Source organism: Oncorhynchus gorbuscha, linkage group LG11, assembly GCF_021184085.1.
Source record: "Oncorhynchus gorbuscha isolate QuinsamMale2020 ecotype Even-year linkage group LG11, OgorEven_v1.0, whole genome shotgun sequence".
NCBI lineage: Eukaryota > Metazoa > Chordata > Actinopteri > Salmoniformes > Salmonidae > Oncorhynchus > Oncorhynchus gorbuscha.
In genome coordinates this window covers 26847647-26867172 of record NC_060183.1, presented here as the reverse complement: position 1 = coordinate 26867172, position 19526 = coordinate 26847647, and the positions used below count along the sequence as shown (strand labels likewise).

The window sequence follows — 19526 nt, the reverse complement described above, 5'->3', positions numbered from 1 at the left end:
AACAGTTTTGGAAAACTTTAGAGTGTTTTATATCCACATCTACCAATTATATGCATATCCGAGCTTCTAGGCCTGAGTAACAGGGCACGCTTCCCATCCATATGCCGAAATACTGCCTCCAAGCCAAAAGAACTTCAACTCCTTGTTCGAAGACTGATTTAAGTCTGTCAATCACACAGCATCATCTGATTTAGGAATTTGCAGTGTGCCAGGCTTCTGTGAGAGACAATTTTCATCTTAAGCAGCATTGGTTTGGTGGTTTATGTAAAGCCACATTGGTTCTTGTGCTGATTCATTGACTTCTCTGTGTAAAGAAGTCAGATATTGCACACATAAAATCCCTGACCACAACGTGATTTGAACACACAACCTTCTGATCTGGAGTCAGACGCGCTACTTTTGCGCCAAGAGGTCTTGTACAATGTGTTTTTTGGAGGGGATGCCTAGTTCAGATTTTGTTGACTGTATCATTTGGAATGAAGACCTGGTTCTCTGGGGAACTGTACCATCTGACAATACCCCCTCGTCAGCACGTGCCTCTGCCCGGCAGGTTAGGTGTATGAAAATAAGCAAAACCAGAGCCCGGATAGCTCAGTCGGTAGAGCATCAGACTTTTAATCTGAGGGTCCAGGGTTCAAGTCCCTGTTCGGGCGATGCTTTAATGTTCACAATTCTATCCTACGCTGTCTTTCTGAACTTGCATTTTCCTTGACTTTCCATGACATGTTCGACCTGTGGACAAAACACTCCCAGAGCCAAAACAGCTTAGTCTGAAGACATCCTCATAGTACCGATAAAGTTTGTCAAAACATGTCAAACCATGTTAAAATGAATCCTCAGGTTGTCGATTGTCTTAATTAATCGATAATATTTCAACCGGACAGTATTCAATAGAAAGGAAAAACAACGAAGGGTGCGCACACGGTCACGCTCGCAAGCCAGCACTGCATGCTTCCTAAGCACTGACAGAAAGGTCTCGTTCTTCTTAATTTTTCAGAAAAGAAGCCTGAAACAATGTCTAAAGACTGTTGACATCTAGTGGAAGCCATAGGAACTGCAATCTGGGTCCGAACCCATTAGAGACTCAATAGGCATTCAATTGAAAACTACCCACATCAAAAGAAATCCCACTTCCTGGATTGATTTTTCTCAGGTTTTCGCCTGCCGTATCAGTTCTGTTATACTCACAGACAGGATTTTAACAGTTTTGGAAAGTTTAGAGTGTTTTATATCCACATCTACCAATTATATGCATATCCGAGCTTCTAGGGCTGAGTAACAGGGCACGCTTCCCATCCATATGCCGAAATACTGCCTCCAAGCCAAAAGAAGTTCAACTCCTTGTTCGAAGACTGATTTAAGTCTGTCAATCACACAGCATCATCTGATTTAGGAATTTGCAGTGTGCCAGGCTTCTGTGAGAGACAATTTTCATCTTAAGCAGCATTGGTTTGGTGGTTTATGTAAAGCCACATTGGTTCTTGTGCTGATTCATTGACTTCGCTGTGTAAAGAAGGCAGATATTGCACACATAAATCCCTGACCACAACGTGATTTGAACACTCAACCTTCTGATCTGGAGTCAGACGAGCTACCTTTGCGCCAAGAGGTCTTGTACAATGTGTTTTTTGGAGGGGATGCCTAGTTCAGATTTCGTTGACTGTATCATTTGGAATGAAGACCTGGTTCTCTGGGGAACTGTACCATCTGACAATGCCCCCTTGTCAGCACGTGCCTCTGCCCGGCAGGTTAGGTGTATGAAAATAAGCAAAACCAGAGCCCGGATAGCTCAGTCGGTAGAGCATCAGACTTTTAATCTGAGGGTCCAGGGTTCAAGTCCCTGTTCGGGCGATGCTTTAATGTTCACAATTCTATCCTACGCTGTCTTTCTGAACTTGCATTTTCCTTGACTTTCCATGACATGTTCGACCTGTGGACAAAACACTCCCAGAGCCAAAACAGCTTAGTCTGAAGACATCCTCATAGTACCGATAAAGTTTGTCAAAACATGTCAAACCATGTTAAAATGAATCCTCAGGTTGTCGATTGTCTTAATTAATCGATAATATTTCAACCGGACAGTATTCAATAGAAAGGAAAAACAACGAAGGGTGCGCACTCGGTCACGCTCGCAAGCCAGCACTGCATGCTTCCTAAGCACTGACAGAAAGGTCTCGTTCTTCTTAATTTTTCAGAAAAGAAGCCTGAAACAATGTCTAAAGACTGTTGACATCTAGTGGAAGCCATAGGAACTGCAATCTGGGTCCGAACCCATTAGAGACTCAATAGGCATTCAATTGAAAACTACCCACATCAAAAGAAATCCCACTTCCTGGATTGATTTTTCTCAGGTTTTCGCCTGCCGTATCAGTTCTGTTATACTCACAGACAGGATTTTAACAGTTTTGGAAAGTTTAGAGTGTTTTATATCCACATCTACCAATTATATGCATATCCGAGCTTCTAGGGCTGAGTAACAGGGCACGCTTCCCATCCATATGCCGAAATACTGCCTCCAAGCCAAAAGAAGTTCAACTCCTTGTTCGAAGACTGATTTAAGTCTGTCAATCACACAGCATCATCTGATTTAGGAATTTGCAGTGTGCCAGGCTTCTGTGAGAGACAATTGTCATCTTAAGCAGCATTGGTTTGGTGGTTTATGTAAAGCCACATTGGTTCTTGTGCTGATTCATTGACTTCGCTGTGTAAAGAAGTCAGATATTGCACACATAAATTCCTGACCACAACGTGATTTGTACACTCAACCTTCTGATCTGGAGTCAGACGAGCTACCTTTGCGCCAAGAGGTCTTGTACAATGTGTTTTTTGGAGGGGATGCCTAGTTCAGATTTTGTTGACTGTATCATTTGGAATGAAGACCTGGTTCTCTGGGGAACTGTACCATCTGACAATGCCCCCTTGTCAGCACGTGCCTCTGCCCGGCAGGTTAGGTGTATGAAAATAAGCAAAACCAGAGCCCGGATAGCTCAGTCGGTAGAGCATCAGACTTTTAATCTGAGGGTCCAGGGTTCAAGTCCCTGTTCGGGCGATGCTTTAATGTTCACAATTCTATCCTACGCTGTCTTTCTGAACTTGCATTTTCCTTGACTTTCCATGACATGTTCGACCTGTGGACAAAACACTCCCAGAGCCAAAACAGCTTAGTCTGAAGACATCCTCATAGTACCGATAAAGTTTGTCAAAACATGTCAAACCATGTTAAAATGAATCCTCAGGTTGTCGATTGTCTTAATTAATCGATAATATTTCAACCGGACAGTATTCAATAGAAAGGAAAAACAACGAAGGGTGCGCACTCGGTCACGCTCGCAAGCCAGCACTGCATGCTTCCTAAGCACTGACAGAAAGGTCTCGTTCTTCTTAATTTTTCAGAAAAGAAGCCTGAAACAATGTCTAAAGACTGTTGACATCTAGTGGAAGCCATAGGAACTGCAATCTGGGTCCGAACCCATTAGAGACTCAATAGGCATTCAATTGAAAACTACCCACATCAAAAGAAATCCCACTTCCTGGATTGATTTTTCTCAGGTTTTCGCCTGCCGTATCAGTTCTGTTATACTCACAGACAGGATTTTAACAGTTTTGGAAAGTTTAGAGTGTTTTATATCCACATCTACCAATTATATGCATATCCGAGCTTCTAGGCCTGAGTAACAGGGGACGCTTCCCATCCATATGCCGAAATACTGCCTCCAAGCCAAAAGAAGTTCAACTCCTTGTTCGAAGACTGATTTAAGTCTGTCAATCACACAGCATCATCTGATTTAGGAATTTGCAGTGTGCCAGGCTTCTGTGAGAGACAATTGTCATCTTAAGCAGCATTGGTTTGGTGGTTTATGTAAAGCCACATTGGTTCTTGTGCTGATTCATTGACTTCGCTGTGTAAAGAAGGCAGATATTGCACACATAAATCCCTGACCACGACGTGATTTGAACACTCAACCTTCTGATCTGGAGTCAGACGAGCTACCTTTGCACCAAGAGGTCTTGTACAATGTGTTTTTGGAGGGGATGCCTAGTTCAGATTTCGTTGACTGTATCATTTGGAATGAAGACCTGGTTCTCTGGGGAACTGTACCATCTGACAATGCCCCCTTGTCAGCACGTGCCTCTGCCCGGCAGGTTAGGTGTATGAAAATAAGCAAAACCAGAGCCCGGATAGCTCAGTCGGTAGAGCATCAGACTTTTAATCTGAGGGTCCAGGGTTCAAGTCCCTGTTCAGGCGATGCTTTAATGTTCACAATTCTATCTTACGCTGTCTTTCTGAACTTGCATTTTCCTTGACTTTCCATGACATGTTCGACCTGTGGACAAAACACTCCCAGAGCCAAAACAGCTTAGTCTGAAGACATCCTCATAGTACCGATAAAGTTTGTCAAAACATGTCAAACCATGTTAAAATGAATCCTCAGGTTGTCGATTGTCTTAATTAATCGATAATATTTCAACCGGACAGTATTCAATAGAAAGGAAAAACAACGAAGGGTGCGCGGTCACGTCACGCTCAAGCAAGCCAGCACTGCATGCTTCCTAAGCACTGACAGAAAGGTCTCGTTCTTCTTAATTTTTCAGAAAAGAAGCCTGAAACAATGTCTAAAGACTGTTGACATCTAGTGGAAGCCATAGGAACTGCAATCTGGGTCCGAACCCATTAGAGACTCAATAGGCATTCAATTGAAAACTACCCACATCAAAAGAAATCCCACTTCCTGGATTGATTTTTCTCAGGTTTTCGCCTGCCGTATCAGTTCTGTTATACTCACAGACAGGATTGAAACAGTTTTGGAAAGTTTAGAGTGTTTTATATCCACATCTACCAATTATATGCATATCCGAGCTTCTAGGGCTGAGTAACAGGGCACGCTTCCCATCCATATGCCGAAATACTGCCTCCAAGCCAAAAGAAGTTCAACTCCTTGTTCGAAGACTGATTTAAGTCTGTCAATCACACAGCATCATCTGATTTAGGAATTTGCAGTGTGCCAGGCTTCTGTGAGAGACAATTGTCATCTTAAGCAGTATTGGTTTGGTGGTTTATGTAAGGGAATACCCCCCTGTATTGGACAAAAATGAACGCCAAGTCATTGGCATCGGACAAACCATATACACATTGGCCAATACCACCCAATTCGGCGTTGATTCATGCAAAGTGTATTGCAAATGCCATATGGCAATTGCCAGTTGTAACACTTTAAAAATTCAACAGGGGGCGAATCCGCTCCACCGGGGTTTTTCATATTGGAAAAGTCAACGTCCAAAAGCAAAATTTTGAAAAAATGAATTTTTTGTCAAAAACTTATCACCCCTAAAAAAGTGTGCTTTCTTTTGGACCATGTGTAAGAACTTTTAAACTTTTGTCCAAATTCATTATTTATTTATTTTTTTGATAAGGAATTTTTTGTCAATTATGACATGTGTAAGAACTGTATGTAAAAAATATAAAAACTTTTGTCCAATTTTTTTTTATTATCATTATTTTATTTATTTTTTTACATGCGCATAAGGAATATGTTTTGTCCAATTTCAATATGATTTCATAGGTAGTCAAAAGTCAAAAGTCAAAATGTCAACATTTTGTAAAAAACTTCACACACCCTTAAAAAGTGCTTTCTGGACCGTTTTTTGAAATTCTTTCGATTTTTTTGTCAATTACACATGTGTAAGAACTGTATGAATATACTTTTGTCCAATTTTATTATCATTTTTTGACATGCATAAGGAATATGGTTTGTCCAATATGATTTATTCAGAAATCAAATTTTGCTTAAAAAAACCGTTTTTTGAAATATTTTTTTTTGTCAATTACAATATGAATATACTTTTGTCCAATTTTATTATGCATAAGGAATGGGCCAAATGCCATAAGAAATTTGACATGCCTAACGGAGAAATCCTGCAGAAATGCAAAATTGACTGGCCTGATGAACTCGGGATGGCCGGGCAGTGATAGTTGTTCCTTTCCATCACTCGTTGTGTTAATTTCATCATGTCCATTAGGTGATGTTTTTTCACTATAGAATCATATTGTAAGTGCACGTGCATTTGCAATATGTTTCAATGTGCATTTACCATATGAAATTTGACATGCTCAAAAATGCAAAATTGACTGGTCTGATGAACACAGGATGGCCGAGCAGTGATAGTTGTACATTTCCATCACTCGTTGTGTTGATTTCATCATCTCCGTTAGGTGAAGTTTTTTCACTATAGAATCATATTGTAAGTGCACGTGCATTTGCAATATGTTTCAATGTGCATTTACCATATGAAATTTGACATGCTCAAAAATGCAAAATTGACTGGTCTGATGAACACGGGATGGCCGAGCAGTGAGAGTTGTACCTTTCCATCACTCGTTGTGTTGGTTTCATCATGTCCATTTGTTTATGTTTTCTCACTTTTGCAAAGTCACTGTGCATTTGCAATATGGTTCAATGGGCAGGTACCATCACGAATTTGTCATGCTATAAAAATCCTGCAGGAATGTGAAATTGACTGGCCTGATGAACACAGGATGGCCTGGCAATGATAGTTGTTCCTTTCCATCACTCGTTGTGTTGATTTCATCATGTCCATTTGGTGATGTTTTTTCACTATAGAATCATATTGCAAATGCACGTGCATTGTTGTGCAACTGGTAACCCAAAAATAAAAATATGGTTGTAAATGCATTTACCGGGACTCCTATTGTCCATGCCCGCTATGGGAGTACCCTACTACGGCCCTCTATCTATGGGGTCCGTCCTGAGTGCTTTATGGACTGTTTAAAATATTCTGATGGATACGCATGTTGTGCAACTGGTGATTGAAAATAGGCACCTGGTAACCCCCCAAAAAATATGCTTGTAAATGCATTTACGGTCATTCTGATATTAATGCTCGCTATGGGAACACAGGATGGCCGGGCAGTGATAGTTGCAGTGATAGTTGTTATTTCCTTTCCATCACTGATGTTGAATCATGTTGATTTCATCATGTCCATTTGTTTATGCAAAATTTTCTCACTGACAGTTTGCTCCTTTCCAAAGTGACTTCATGTCCATTTTGCAATATGGTTCAATGGTGCAGCATTTGCAATATGTACCATCATTTACCAATGAATTTTGACATGCTCAAAAATCATGCTGATGAAAAATCCAGTGTTGTACCTTTCCATCACTCGTTGTGTTGATTTCATCATGTCCATTTGTTTATGTTTTCTCACTTTTGCAAAGTCACTGTGCATTTGCAATATGGTTCAATGGGCAGGTACCATGAATTTGTCATGCTATAAAAATCCTGCAGGAATGTGAAATTGACTGGCCAGATGATTCGGGATGGCTGTTCATGATTCTGGTTCATCTCAATGGCTCGTTAGGGTTGATTTCAGAATGTCACTTTTGGTGATGGTACCTCACTGTTTAAACATATTGCAAATGGACAAGAGTCACCAGCAAGTCACCGTCCATCAGTCAATTAGATATCATTCTGACACCAAACTGATACAAACTGACACTAAACCCACTTTTTCCAACCTGTTTAGTAGCCAACTATCACATACTTCAGAGCTGGCCCAGAATTCACAACGCCTTTGGTTCAAACCATAAAAAAAACATAAAACACGTAGTTACGTTCTAGCTGCGGGTCCATTTCTTATGTTACGTGTAGGCCTAGCTGAGGCGACCCCGAATCCCAAGTTTCGGCTCGATAGGTCCTTCCGTGCCCGAGTAAAACCCTAATTGGTGCTGAAAATCCAATTTTTTCAATGCCTTGCTATGGGGTCCTTGAATGAGCTATCGGACCGAAACGTTGGGGTCCGTCTCTATGGGCCGAGCCGGTTTCAATGCACCTAGTCTTGTGTCTCTGAGACTTTTCTAAATGTCGCCATTTTCGTAATGGTCAAAATGAATTGAAGTCATTGCAAATGTACGAGGCTATTTCTCGGTCCGAGAACCTTCTAGAGCCACCTAACTCACCACGCACTATCGACCCGAGGTCTAGAACGGGTTTCTAAAGTTTCGGAACTCTAGGTCTGACGGTTCTTTTTTAGCTCGAACAAAGCTAACTATTGGAGGCACTGTCTGTCTCTACAAACCCCAATACGTCCCTCCTTCCAAGTTGTGTGTCTGTGTGATTTAGTTTTCCTTTGAAATTTTATGGGAAAAATGACTGATTTACAGTTCATGGGGGTTGCCTAATCACACATATGAAGTTTTGGACAGATCTGACTTTTTTAACCCCTCGAAACAGCCCCTGAGACACCAATTAAGGCACTTCCGGTTGGCACAGGAAGCTATAAGTCAACACATATCCTCACTGGGCTATGTTTTTACAGAATCCTGAGTTTTAAGTCCTTACGTTAAGAATTGACTGATTTACACAGGGTTGAATGCACTGTCTATCAAACTGCAGGCAGGTAATGGAAAAACACTTTTAGGGTGATTTTAACCACTTCCGGTTGGTCCAGGAAGCTTAGAATCAACACAGGTAGACCTCATACTGGCCTGATGGACTGTTACCAAAGACAGGTTCATACGGCATTCATAACCCATATAGACTTCAGGTTGAATTTAGGGGTAAAGGCAATGTATTCCTATGGGGAGAGAAGTCAATGCAAACTCTTTGAAGTAAACACCTTCTTTTAACTATTAAGGGTTAATGCCACACGGTCAACGTTAGGCTTGCACGGATCGGAAGGACCTTAGGAACATACCTGAGGTCGAATTGTGCTTCTCACCCTAACGGTTCTCTCACTGTCACCCAAAAGCAAATGATGTTGTGGGGCAGGCTTCATTTTGGGCCTACTTTTCTAATGGTCGCTGCGCTCAGACCGAGCGAGCTACGGTCAAGCGGGATATCTCGTTGAACTCGGCACGGCCTAGACATTATGTTTATGCCATTGCCTGCTTTCTGTGTCTTTGAGAACCGCACTTTTTCACTCCATCCTTGCTGTGTGTGCGTGTGAGAGCTTTTCTTTGACATCTGCTGGGAGAAATGACTGATTTACAGTTTAGGAGGGTTACCTGGTCACACATATGAAGTTTTGGAGAGATGTGACTTTTCTAACCCTTCAAAACAGACAGTGTTACCCAATTAAAGGCACTTCCGGTTGGCACAGGAAGCTATAAGTAAACACATGTCTTGATTGACATAAACACTTACAGAATCCTGAGTTTTAAGTCTTTAAGTTAAGAATTGACTGATCTATGATCTACACAGTGTTGAATGCAGTCATTTTCACCTTTGAAGGTTATGTACATCAAAACTCCTTTTGGGTCAATCTAACCACTTCCGGTTGCTCCAGGAAGCTTAGAATCGACACAGGTAGACCTCATAGTGGTCTGATGGACTGTCATAGAAGACAGGTTCATAAGGCATTCATAACCCACATAGGCTTCAGGTTGAATTTAGAGGTGCAGGCAATGTATTCCTATGGGGAGAGAAGTCAATGCAAACTCTTTGATGTAAACACCTTCTTTTAACTGTTAAGGGTTAATGCCACAGGGTCAAGGTTAGGCTTGCACAGATTGGGAGGACCTTAGGAACGTACCTGAGGTCGAATTGTGCTTCTCACCCTAACGGTTCTCTCACTGTCACCCAAAAGCAAATGACATTGAGGGCCAGGCTTCATTTTGGTTCTGCTTTTTTTCAAGGTCACTGCACTCAGAGCGAGCTACGGTCAAGCGGGGCGTCTCGTTGAACTCGGCACAGTCTGGAGACTATGGTGATGCCATTTTTTGTGTTGATTTCAGAATGCCATTTTGGTGATGGTCCCTCTCCGTTTAAACATATTGCAAATGTACAAAAGTCAACTAGCAAGTCAGTGTCCATCAGTCAATTAGATGTCATTTTGACACCAAACTGATACCAATTGACACCAAACCCACTTTTTCCAACTCATTTAGAAGCCAACTATCATATATGTCAGAGCAGGCCCATAATTCACAGCGCCTTTAGTTTAAAACATAATAAAAACGTAAAACACATAGTTACGTTCTAGCTGCGGGTCCAGGTCGGACATTATGTGAAGGCCTATGTGAGGCGACCCCGAATCCCGAGTTTCGGCTCGATAGGTCCTTCGGTGCCCGAGTAAAACCCTAATTGGTGCTGAAAATCCACTTTTTTCCATGCCTTGCTATGGGGTCCTTGAATGAGCTATCGGACCGAAACGTTGGGGTCCGTCTCTATGGGCCGAGCCGGTTTCAATGCACCTAGTCTTGTGTCTCTGAGACTTTTCTAAATGTCGCCATTTTCGTAATGGTCAAAATGAATTGAAGTCATTGCAAATGTACGAGGCTATTTCTCGGTCCGAGAACCTTCTAGAGCCACCTAACTCACCACGCACTATCGACCCGAGGTCTCGAACAGGTTTCTAAAGTTTCGGAACTCTAGGTCTGACGGTTCTTTTTTAGCTCGAACAAAGCTAACTATTGGAGGCACTGTCTGTCTCTACAAACCCCAATACGTCCCTCCTTCCAAGTTGTGTGTCTGTGTGATTTAGTTTTCCTTTGAAATTTTATGGGAAAAATGACTGATTTACAGTTCATGGGGGTTGCCTAATCACACATATGAAGTTTTGGACAGATCTGACTTTTTTAACACCTCGAAACAGCCCCTGAGACACCAATTAAGGCACTTCCGGTTGTCACAGGAAGCTATAAGTCAACACATATCCTCACTGGGCTATGCATTTACAGAATCCTGAGTTTTAAGTCCTTACGTTAAGAATTGACTGATTTACACAGGGTTGAATGCACTGTCTATCAAACTGCAGGCAGGTAATGCAAAAACACTTTTAGGGTGATTTTAACCACTTCCGGTTGGTCCAGGAAGCTTAGAATCAACACAGGTAGACCTCATACTGGCCTGATGGACTGTTACCAAAGACAGGTTCATACGGCATTCATAACCCATATAGACTTCAGGTTGAATTTAGGGGTAAAGGCAATGTATTCCTATGGGGAGAGAAGTCAATGCAAACTCTTTGAAGTAAACACCTTCTTTTAACTATTAAGGGTTAAGGCCACACGGTCAACGTTAGGCTTGCACGGATCGGAAGGACCTTAGGAACATACCTGAGGTCGAATTGTGCTTCTCACCCTAACGGTTCTCTCACTGTCACCCAAAAGCAAATGACGTTGTGGGGCAGGCTTCATTTTGGGCCTAATCTTCTAATGGTCGCTGCGCTTAGACCGAGCGAGCTACGGTCAAGCGGGATATCTCGTTGAACTCGGCACGGCCTAGAGATTATGTTTATGCCATTGCCTGCTCTCTGTGTCTTTGAGAACCGCACTTTTCACTCCATCCTTGCTGTGTGTGCGTGTGAGAGATTTTCTTTGACATCTGTTGGGAGAAATGACTGATTTACAGTTCATGAGGGTTACCTAGTCACACATATGAAGTTTTGAAAAGATCTGACCTTTTTAACCCATGGAAACTGCCACTGTGACACCATTAAAGGCACTTCCGGTTGGCACAGGAAGCTATAAATAAACTCATATCATGATTGGGGTATGCCTTTACAGAATCCTGAGTTTTAAGTCTTTACGTGAAGAACTGAGTTATTTACGGAGGGTTTAGTGAGTGTGTGTTATTTCAGAAAATCATAGAAAATCACAGAAATCTCGCAGAGCTCCGCAGCACACTTTAAAAAGATTCGTAAGAACACCCTGCAACTGGATCTGTAACCGTTGAAAAAAAAACCCACCTATCCGTGAATATCACCAAGGTGTCGTTGTACGATTTCTCTTAAATGACGATAGATAAATGGCTGGTTCTTTTTTTATTGACACCGGAGGCTCCTTGACTTTGACGTGAAGTGGAAAAATAATTTCTCTATTTTCATTTTGGACCTTTAATCCCAGATAAATGGCCATAACTCAAAAACCGTTGAGGCCTAGACGCCATCTTGTTCGGGGCCAACTGCCCATTATGCCGCCCCTACGCTCACCGAGTTTCGGCTTCTAAATATTTTCAGTTTTCGAGATAAGGCCCCGTCGTGAATCGTGATGTTTTGTCCAATAGCAATATGATTGCTTATGCCCTCTTGTGGGAATTTCCGGGACATCGGAAAAATGACCTAAATCTTATAATTTTTGTAAAACGGAAACCGAATGTCCGACAAAGTTCATTTGATGACTTCCTGGTAGGTCCGGCCCTGCCGCTCGGCCCGACGCCGTCCGCGAAGTTTACAAACGATTTTGGACGTCTAGTAAGGGACCGTACATTTGCAATATGGACTTTCTCACTAACCATACAGGTACTGCCGAAATCTTCCCTTAAGGTATGTAAAGCCACATTGGTTCTTGTGCTGATTCATTGACTTCGCTGTGTAAAGGCAGATATTGCACACATAAATTCCTGACCACGACGTGATTTGAACACTCAACCTTCTGATCTGGAGTCAGACAGGCTACCTTTGCGCCAAGAGGTCTTGTACAATGTGTTTTTTGGAGGGGATGCCTAGTTCAGATTTCGTTGACTGTATCATTTGGAATGAAGACCTGGTTCTCTGGGGAACTGTACCATCTGACAATACCCCCTGGTCAGCACGTGCCTCTGCCCGGCAGGTTAGGTGTATGAAAATAAGCAAAACCATAGCCCGGATAGCTCAGTCGGTAGAGCATCAGACTTTTAATCTGAGGGTCCAGGGTTCAAGTCCCTGTTCGGGCGATGCTTTAATGTTCACAATTCTATCCTACGCTGTCTTTCTGAACTTGCATTTTCCTTGACTTTCCATGACATGTTCGACCTGTGGACAAAACACTCCCAGAGCCAAAACAGCTTAGTCTGAAGACATCCTCATAGTACCGATAAAGTTTGTCAAAACATGTCAAACCATGTTAAAATGAATCCTCAGGTTGTCGATTGTCTTAATTAATCGATAATATTTCAACCGGACAGTATTCAATAGAAAGGAAAAACAACGAAGGGTGCACTCGGTCACGCTCGCAAGCCAGCACTGCATGCTTCCTAAGCACTGACAGAAAGGTCTCGTTCTTCTTAATTTTTCAGAAAAGAAGCCTGAAACAATGTCTAAAGACTGTTGACATCTAGTGGAAGCCATAGGAACTGCAATCTGGGTCCGAACCCATTAGAGACTCAATAGGCATTCAATTGAAAACTACCCACATCAAAAGAAATCCCACTTCCTGGATTGATTTTTCTCAGGTTTTCGCCTGCCGTATCAGTTCTGTTATACTCACAGACAGGATTTTAACAGTTTTGGAAAGTTTAGAGTGTTTTATATCCACATCTACCAATTATATGCATATCCGAGCTTCTAGGCCTGAGTAACAGGGCACGCTTCCCATCCATATGCCGAAATACTGCCTCCAAGCCAAAAGAAGTTCAACTCCTTGTTCGAAGACTGATTTAAGTCTGTCAATCACACAGCATCATCTGATTTAGGAATTTGCAGTGTGCCATGCTTCTGTGAGAGACAATTGTCATCTTAAGCAGCATTGGTTTGGTGGTTTATGTAAAGCCACATTGGTTCTTGTGCTGATTCATTGACTTCGTGTGTGTAAAGAAGGCAGATATTGCACACATAAATCCCTGACCACAACGTGATTTGAACACTCAACCTTCTGATCTGGAGTCAGACGAGCTAGCTACCTTTGCGCCAAGAGGTCTTGTACAATGTGTTTTTTGGAGGGGATGCCTAGTTCAGATTTTGTTGACTGTATCATTTGGAATGAAGACCTGGTTCTCTGGGGAACTGTACCATCTGACAATGCCCCCTTGTCAGCACGTGCCTCTGCCCGGCAGGTTAGGTGTATGAAAATAAGCAAAACCAGAGCCCGGATAGCTCAGTCGGTAGAGCATCAGACTTTTAATCTGAGGGTCCAGGGTTCAAGTCCCTGTTCGGGCGATGCTTTAATGTTCACAATTCTATCCTACGCTGTCTTTCTGAACTTGCATTTTCCTTGACTTTCCATGACATGTTCGACCTGTGGACAAAACACTCCCAGAGCCAAAACAGCTTAGTCTGAAGACATCCTCATAGTACCGATAAAGTTTGTCAAACCATGTTAAAATGAATCCTCAGGTTGTCGATTGTCTTAATTAATCGATAATATTTCAACCGGACAGTATTCAATAGAAAGGAAAAACAACGAAGGGTGCGCACTCGGTCACGCTCGCAAGCCAGCACTGCATGCTTCCTAAGCACTGACAGAAAGGTCTCGTTCTTCTTAATTTTTCAGAAAAGAAGCCTGAAACAATGTCTAAAGACTGTTGACATCTAGTGGAAGCCATAGGAACTGCAATCTGGGTCCGAACCCATTAGAGACTCAATAGGCATTCAATTGAAAACTACCCACATCAAAAGAAATCCCACTTCCTGGATTGATTTTTCTCAGGTTTTCGCCTGCCGTATCAGTTCTGTTATACTCACAGACAGGATTTTAACAGTTTTGGAAAGTTTAGAGTGTTTTATATCCACATCTACCAATTATATGCATATCCGAGCTTCTAGGCCTGAGTAACAGGGCACGCTTCCCATCCATATGCCGAATACTACTGCCTCCAAGCCAAAAGAACTTCAACTCCTTGTTCGAAGACTGATTTAAGTCTGTCAATCACACAGCATCATCTGATTTAGGAATTTGCAGTGTGCCATGCTTCTGTGAGAGACAATTGTCATCTTAAGCAGCATTGGTTTGGTGGTTTATGTAAAGCCACATTGGTTCTTGTGCTGATTCATTGACTTCGCTGTGTAAAGAAGGCAGATATTGCACACATAAATCCCTGACCACAACGTGATTTGAACACTCAACCTTCTGATCTGGAGTCAGACGAGCTACCTTTGCGCCAAGAGGTCTTGTACAATGTGTTTTTTGGAGGGGATGCCTAGTTCAGATTTTGTTGACTGTATCATTTGGAATGAAGACCTGGTTCTCTGGGGAACTGTACCATCTGACAATGCCCCCTTGTCAGCACGTGCCTCTGCCCGGCAGGTTAGGTGTATGAAAATAAGCAAAACCAGAGCCCGGATAGCTCAGTCGGTAGAGCATCAGACTTTTAATCTGAGGGTCCAGGGTTCAAGTCCCTGTTCGGGCGATGCTTTAATGTTCACAATTCTATCCTACGCTGTCTTTCTGAACTTGCATTTTCCTTGACTTTCCATGACATGTTCGACCTGTGGACAAAACACTCCCAGAGCCAAAACAGCTTAGTCTGAAGACATCCTCATAGTACCGATAAAGTTTGTCAAAACATGTCAAACCATGTTAAAATGAATCCTCAGGTTGTCGATTGTCTTAATTAATCGATAATATTTCAACCGGACAGTATTCAATAGAAAGGAAAAACAACGAAGGGTGCGCACACGGTCACGCTCGCGTCACGCTCGCAAGCCAGCACTGCATGCTTCCTAAGCACTGACAGAAAGGTCTCGTTCTTCTTAATTTTTCAGAAAAGAAGCCTGAAACAATGTCTAAAGACTGTTGACATCTAGTGGAAGCCATAGGAACTGCAATCTGGGTCCGAACCCATTAGAGACTCAATAGGCATTCACCAATTGAAAACTACCCACATCAAAAGAAATCCCACTTCCTGGATTGATTTTTCTCAGGTTTTCGCCTGCCGTATCAGTTCTGTTATACTCACAGACAGGATTTTAACAGTTTTGGAAAGTTTAGAGTGTTTTATATCCACATCTACCAATTATATGCATATCCGAGCTTCTAGGCCTGAGTAACAGGGCACGCTTCCCATCCATATGCCGAAATACTGCCTCCAAGCCAAAAGAAGTTCAACTCCTTGTTCGAAGACTGATTTAAGTCTGTCAATCACACAGCATCATCTGATTTAGGAATTTGCAGTGTGCCATGCTTCTGTGAGAGACAATTGTCATCTTAAGCAGCATTGGTTTGGTGGTTTATGTAAAGCCACATTGGTTCTTGTGCTGATTCATTGACTTCGCTGTGTAAAGAAGGCAGATATTGCACACATAAATCCCTGACCACAACGTGATTTGAACACACAACCTTCTGATCTGGAGTCAGACGCGCTACTTTTGCGCCAAGAGGTCTTGTACAATGTGTTTTTTGGAGGGGATGCCTAGTTCAGATTTCGTTGACTGTATCATTTGGAATGAAGACCTGGTTCTCTGGGGAACTGTACCATCTGACAATGCCCCCTTGTCAGCACGTGCCTCTGCCCGGCAGGTTAGGTGTATGAAAATAAGCAAAACCAGAGCCCGGATAGCTCAGTCGGTAGAGCATCAGACTTTTAATCTGAGGGTCCAGGGTTCAAGTCCCTGTTCGGGCGATGCTTTAATGTTCACAATTCTATCCTACGCTGTCTTTCTGAACTTGCATTTTCCTTGACTTTCCATGACATGTTCGACCTGTGGACAAAACACTCCCAGAGCCAAAACAGCTTAGTCTGAAGACATCCTCATAGTACCGATAAAGTTTGTCAAAACATGTCAAACCATGTTAAAATGAATCCTCAGGTTGTCGATTGTCTTAATTAATCGATAATATTTCAACCGGACAGTATTCAATAGAAAAGGAAAAAAAACGAAGGGTGCGCACTCGGTCACGCTCGCAAGCCAGCACTGCATGCTTCCTAAGCACTGACAGAAAGGTCTCGTTCTTCTTAATTTTTCAGAAAAGAAGCCTGAAACAATGTCTAAAGACTGTTGACATCTAGTGGAAGCCATAGGAACTGCAATCTGGGTCCGAACCCATTAGAGACTCAATAGGCATTCAATTGAAAACTACCCACATCAAAAGAAATCCCACTTCCTGGATTGATTTTTCTCAGGTTTTCGCCTGCCGTATCAGTTCTGTTATACTCACAGACAGGATTTTAACAGTTTTGGAAAGTTTAGAGTGTTTTATATCCACATCTACCAATTATATGCATATCCGAGCTTCTAGGCCTGAGTAACAGGGCACGCTTCCCATCCATATGCCGAAATACTGCCTCCAAGCCAAAAGAACTTCAACTCCTTGTTCGAAGACTGATTTAAGTCTGTCAATCACACAGCATCATCTGATTTAGGAATTTGCAGTGTGCCATGCTTCTGTGAGAGACAATTGTCATCTTAAGCAGCATTGGTTTGGTGGTTTATGTAAAGCCACATTGGTTCTTGTGCTGATTCATTGACTTCGCTGTGTAAAGAAGGCAGATATTGCACACATAAATCCCTGACCACGACGTGATTTGAACACTCAACCTTCTGATCTGGAGTCAGACAAGCTACCTTTGCGCCAAGAGGTCTTGTACAATGTGTTTTTTGGAGGGGATGCCTAGTTCAGATTTTGTTGACTGTATCATTTGGAATGAAGACCTGGTTCTCTGGGGAACTGTACCATCTGACAATGCCCCCTTGTCAGCACGTGCCTCTGCCCGGCAGGTTAGGTGTATGAAAATAAGCAAAACCAGAGCCCGGATAGCTCAGTCGGTAGAGCATCAGACTTTTAATCTGAGGGTCCAGGGTTCAAGTCCCTGTTCGGGCGATGCTTTAATGTTCACAATTCTATCCTACGCTGTCTTTCTGAACTTGCATTTTCCTTGACTTTCCATGACATGTTCGACCTGTGGACAAAACACTCCCAGAGCCAAAACAGCTTAGTCTGAAGACATCCTCATAGTACCGATAAAGTTTGTCAAAACATGTCAAACCATGTTAAAATGAATCCTCAGGTTGTCGATTGTCTTAATTAATCGATAATATTTCAACCGGACAGTATTCAATAGAAAGGAAAAACAACGAAGGGTGCGCACTCGGTCACGCTCGCAAGCCAGCACTGCATGCTTCCTAAGCACTGACAGAAAGGTCTCGTTCTTCTTAATTTTTCAGAAAAGAAGCCTGAAACAATGTCTAAAGACTGTTGACATCTAGTGGAAGCCATAGGAACTGCAATCTGGGTCCGAACCCATTAGAGACTCAATAGGCATTCAATTGAAAACTACCCACATCAAAAGAAATCCCACTTCCTGGATTGATTTTTCTCAGGTTTTCGCCTGCCGTATCAGTTCTGTTATACTCACAGACAGGATTGAAACAGTTTTGGAAAGTTTAGAGTGTTTTATATCCACATCTACCAATTATATGCATATCCGAGCTTCTAGGCCTGAGTAACAGGGCACGCTTCCCATCCATATGCCGAAATACTGCCTCCAAGCCAAAAGAAGTTCAACTCCTTGTTCGAAGACTGATTTAAGTCTGTCAATCACACAGCATCATCTGATTTAGGAATTTGCAGTGTGCCATGCTTCTGTGAGAGACAATTGTCATCTTAAGCAGCATTGGTTTGGTGGTTTATGTAAAGCCACATTGGTTCTTGTGCTGATTCATTGACTTCGCTGTGTTAAAGAAGGCAGATATTGCACACATAAATCCCTGACCACAACGTGATTTGAACACTCAACCTTCTGATCTGGAGTCAGACGAGCTACCTTTGCGCCAAGAGGTCTTGTACAATGTGTTTTTTGGAGGGGATGCCTAGTTCAGATTTTGTTGACTGTATCATTTGGAATGAAGACCTGGTTCTCTGGGAACTGTACCATCTGACAATGCCCCCTTGTCAGCACGTGCCTCTGCCCGGCAGGTTAGGTGTATGAAAATAAGCAAAACCAGAGCCCGGATAGCTCAGTCGGTAGAGCATCAGACTTTTAATCTGAGGGTCCAGGGTTCAAGTCCCTGTTCGGGCGATGCTTTAATGTTCACAATTCTATCCTACGCTGTCTTTCTGAACTTGCATTTTCCTTGACTTTCCATGACATGTTCGACCTGTGGACAAAACACTCCCAGAGCCAAAACAGCTTAGTCTGAAGACATCCTCATAGTACCGATAAAGTTTGTCAAAACATGTCAAACCATGTTAAAATGAATCCTCAGGTTGTCGATTGTCTTAATTAATCGATAATATTTCAACCGGACAGTATTCAATAGAAAGGAAAAACAACGAAGGGTGCGCACTCGGTCACGCTCGCAAGCCAGCACTGCATGCTTCCTAAGCACTGACAGAAAGGTCTCGTTCTTCTTAATTTTTCAGAAAAGAAGCCTGAAACAATGTCTAAAGACTGTTGACATCTAGTGGAAGCCATAGGAACTGCAATCTGGGTCCGAACCCATTAGAGACTCAATAGGCATTCAATTGAAAACTACCCACATCAAAAGAAATCCCACTTCCTGGATTGATTTTTCTCAGGTTTTCGCCTGCCGTATCAGTTCTGTTATACTCACAGACAGGATTTTAACAGTTTTGGAAAGTTTAGAGTGTTTTATATCCACATCTACCAATTATATGCATATCCGAGCTTCTAGGCCTGAGTAACAGGGGACGCTTCCCATCCATATGCCGAAATACTGCCTCCAAGCCAAAAGAACTTCAACTCCTTGTTCGAAGACTGATTTAAGTCTGTCAATCACACAGCATCATCTGATTTAGGAATTTGCAGTGTGCCATGCTTCTGTGAGAGACAATTGTCATCTTAAGCAGCATTGGTTTGGTGGTTTATGTAAAGCCACATTGGTTCTTGTGCTGATTCATGACTTCTTCGCT

General features: G+C 42.4%; 10 non-coding genes across 10 annotated transcripts; all 10 read left to right on the top strand.

The window, feature by feature from the left end:
- Positions 1-580: 580 nt before the first annotated feature.
- On the top strand, positions 581-653 carry trnak-uuu. The gene has a single exon. It is a non-coding gene; the product is annotated as a tRNA-Lys (tRNA).
- Positions 654-1778: 1125 nt separating this feature from the next.
- On the top strand, positions 1779-1851 carry trnak-uuu. The gene has a single exon. It is a non-coding gene; the product is annotated as a tRNA-Lys (tRNA).
- Positions 1852-2976: 1125 nt separating this feature from the next.
- trnak-uuu lies at positions 2977-3049 on the top strand. Its single transcript has one exon. It is a non-coding gene; the product is annotated as a tRNA-Lys (tRNA).
- Positions 3050-4173: 1124 nt separating this feature from the next.
- trnak-uuu lies at positions 4174-4246 on the top strand. The gene has a single exon. It is a non-coding gene; the product is annotated as a tRNA-Lys (tRNA).
- Positions 4247-12599: 8353 nt separating this feature from the next.
- On the top strand, positions 12600-12672 carry trnak-uuu. The gene has a single exon. It is a non-coding gene; the product is annotated as a tRNA-Lys (tRNA).
- Positions 12673-13800: 1128 nt separating this feature from the next.
- Positions 13801-13873, top strand: trnak-uuu. Its single transcript has one exon. It is a non-coding gene; the product is annotated as a tRNA-Lys (tRNA).
- Positions 13874-14990: 1117 nt separating this feature from the next.
- Positions 14991-15063, top strand: trnak-uuu. The gene has a single exon. It is a non-coding gene; the product is annotated as a tRNA-Lys (tRNA).
- A 1139-nt stretch (positions 15064-16202) lies between these two features.
- trnak-uuu lies at positions 16203-16275 on the top strand. The gene has a single exon. It is a non-coding gene; the product is annotated as a tRNA-Lys (tRNA).
- A 1126-nt stretch (positions 16276-17401) lies between these two features.
- On the top strand, positions 17402-17474 carry trnak-uuu. Its single transcript has one exon. It is a non-coding gene; the product is annotated as a tRNA-Lys (tRNA).
- A 1125-nt stretch (positions 17475-18599) lies between these two features.
- On the top strand, positions 18600-18672 carry trnak-uuu. The gene has a single exon. It is a non-coding gene; the product is annotated as a tRNA-Lys (tRNA).
- Positions 18673-19526: the final 854 nt, after the last annotated feature.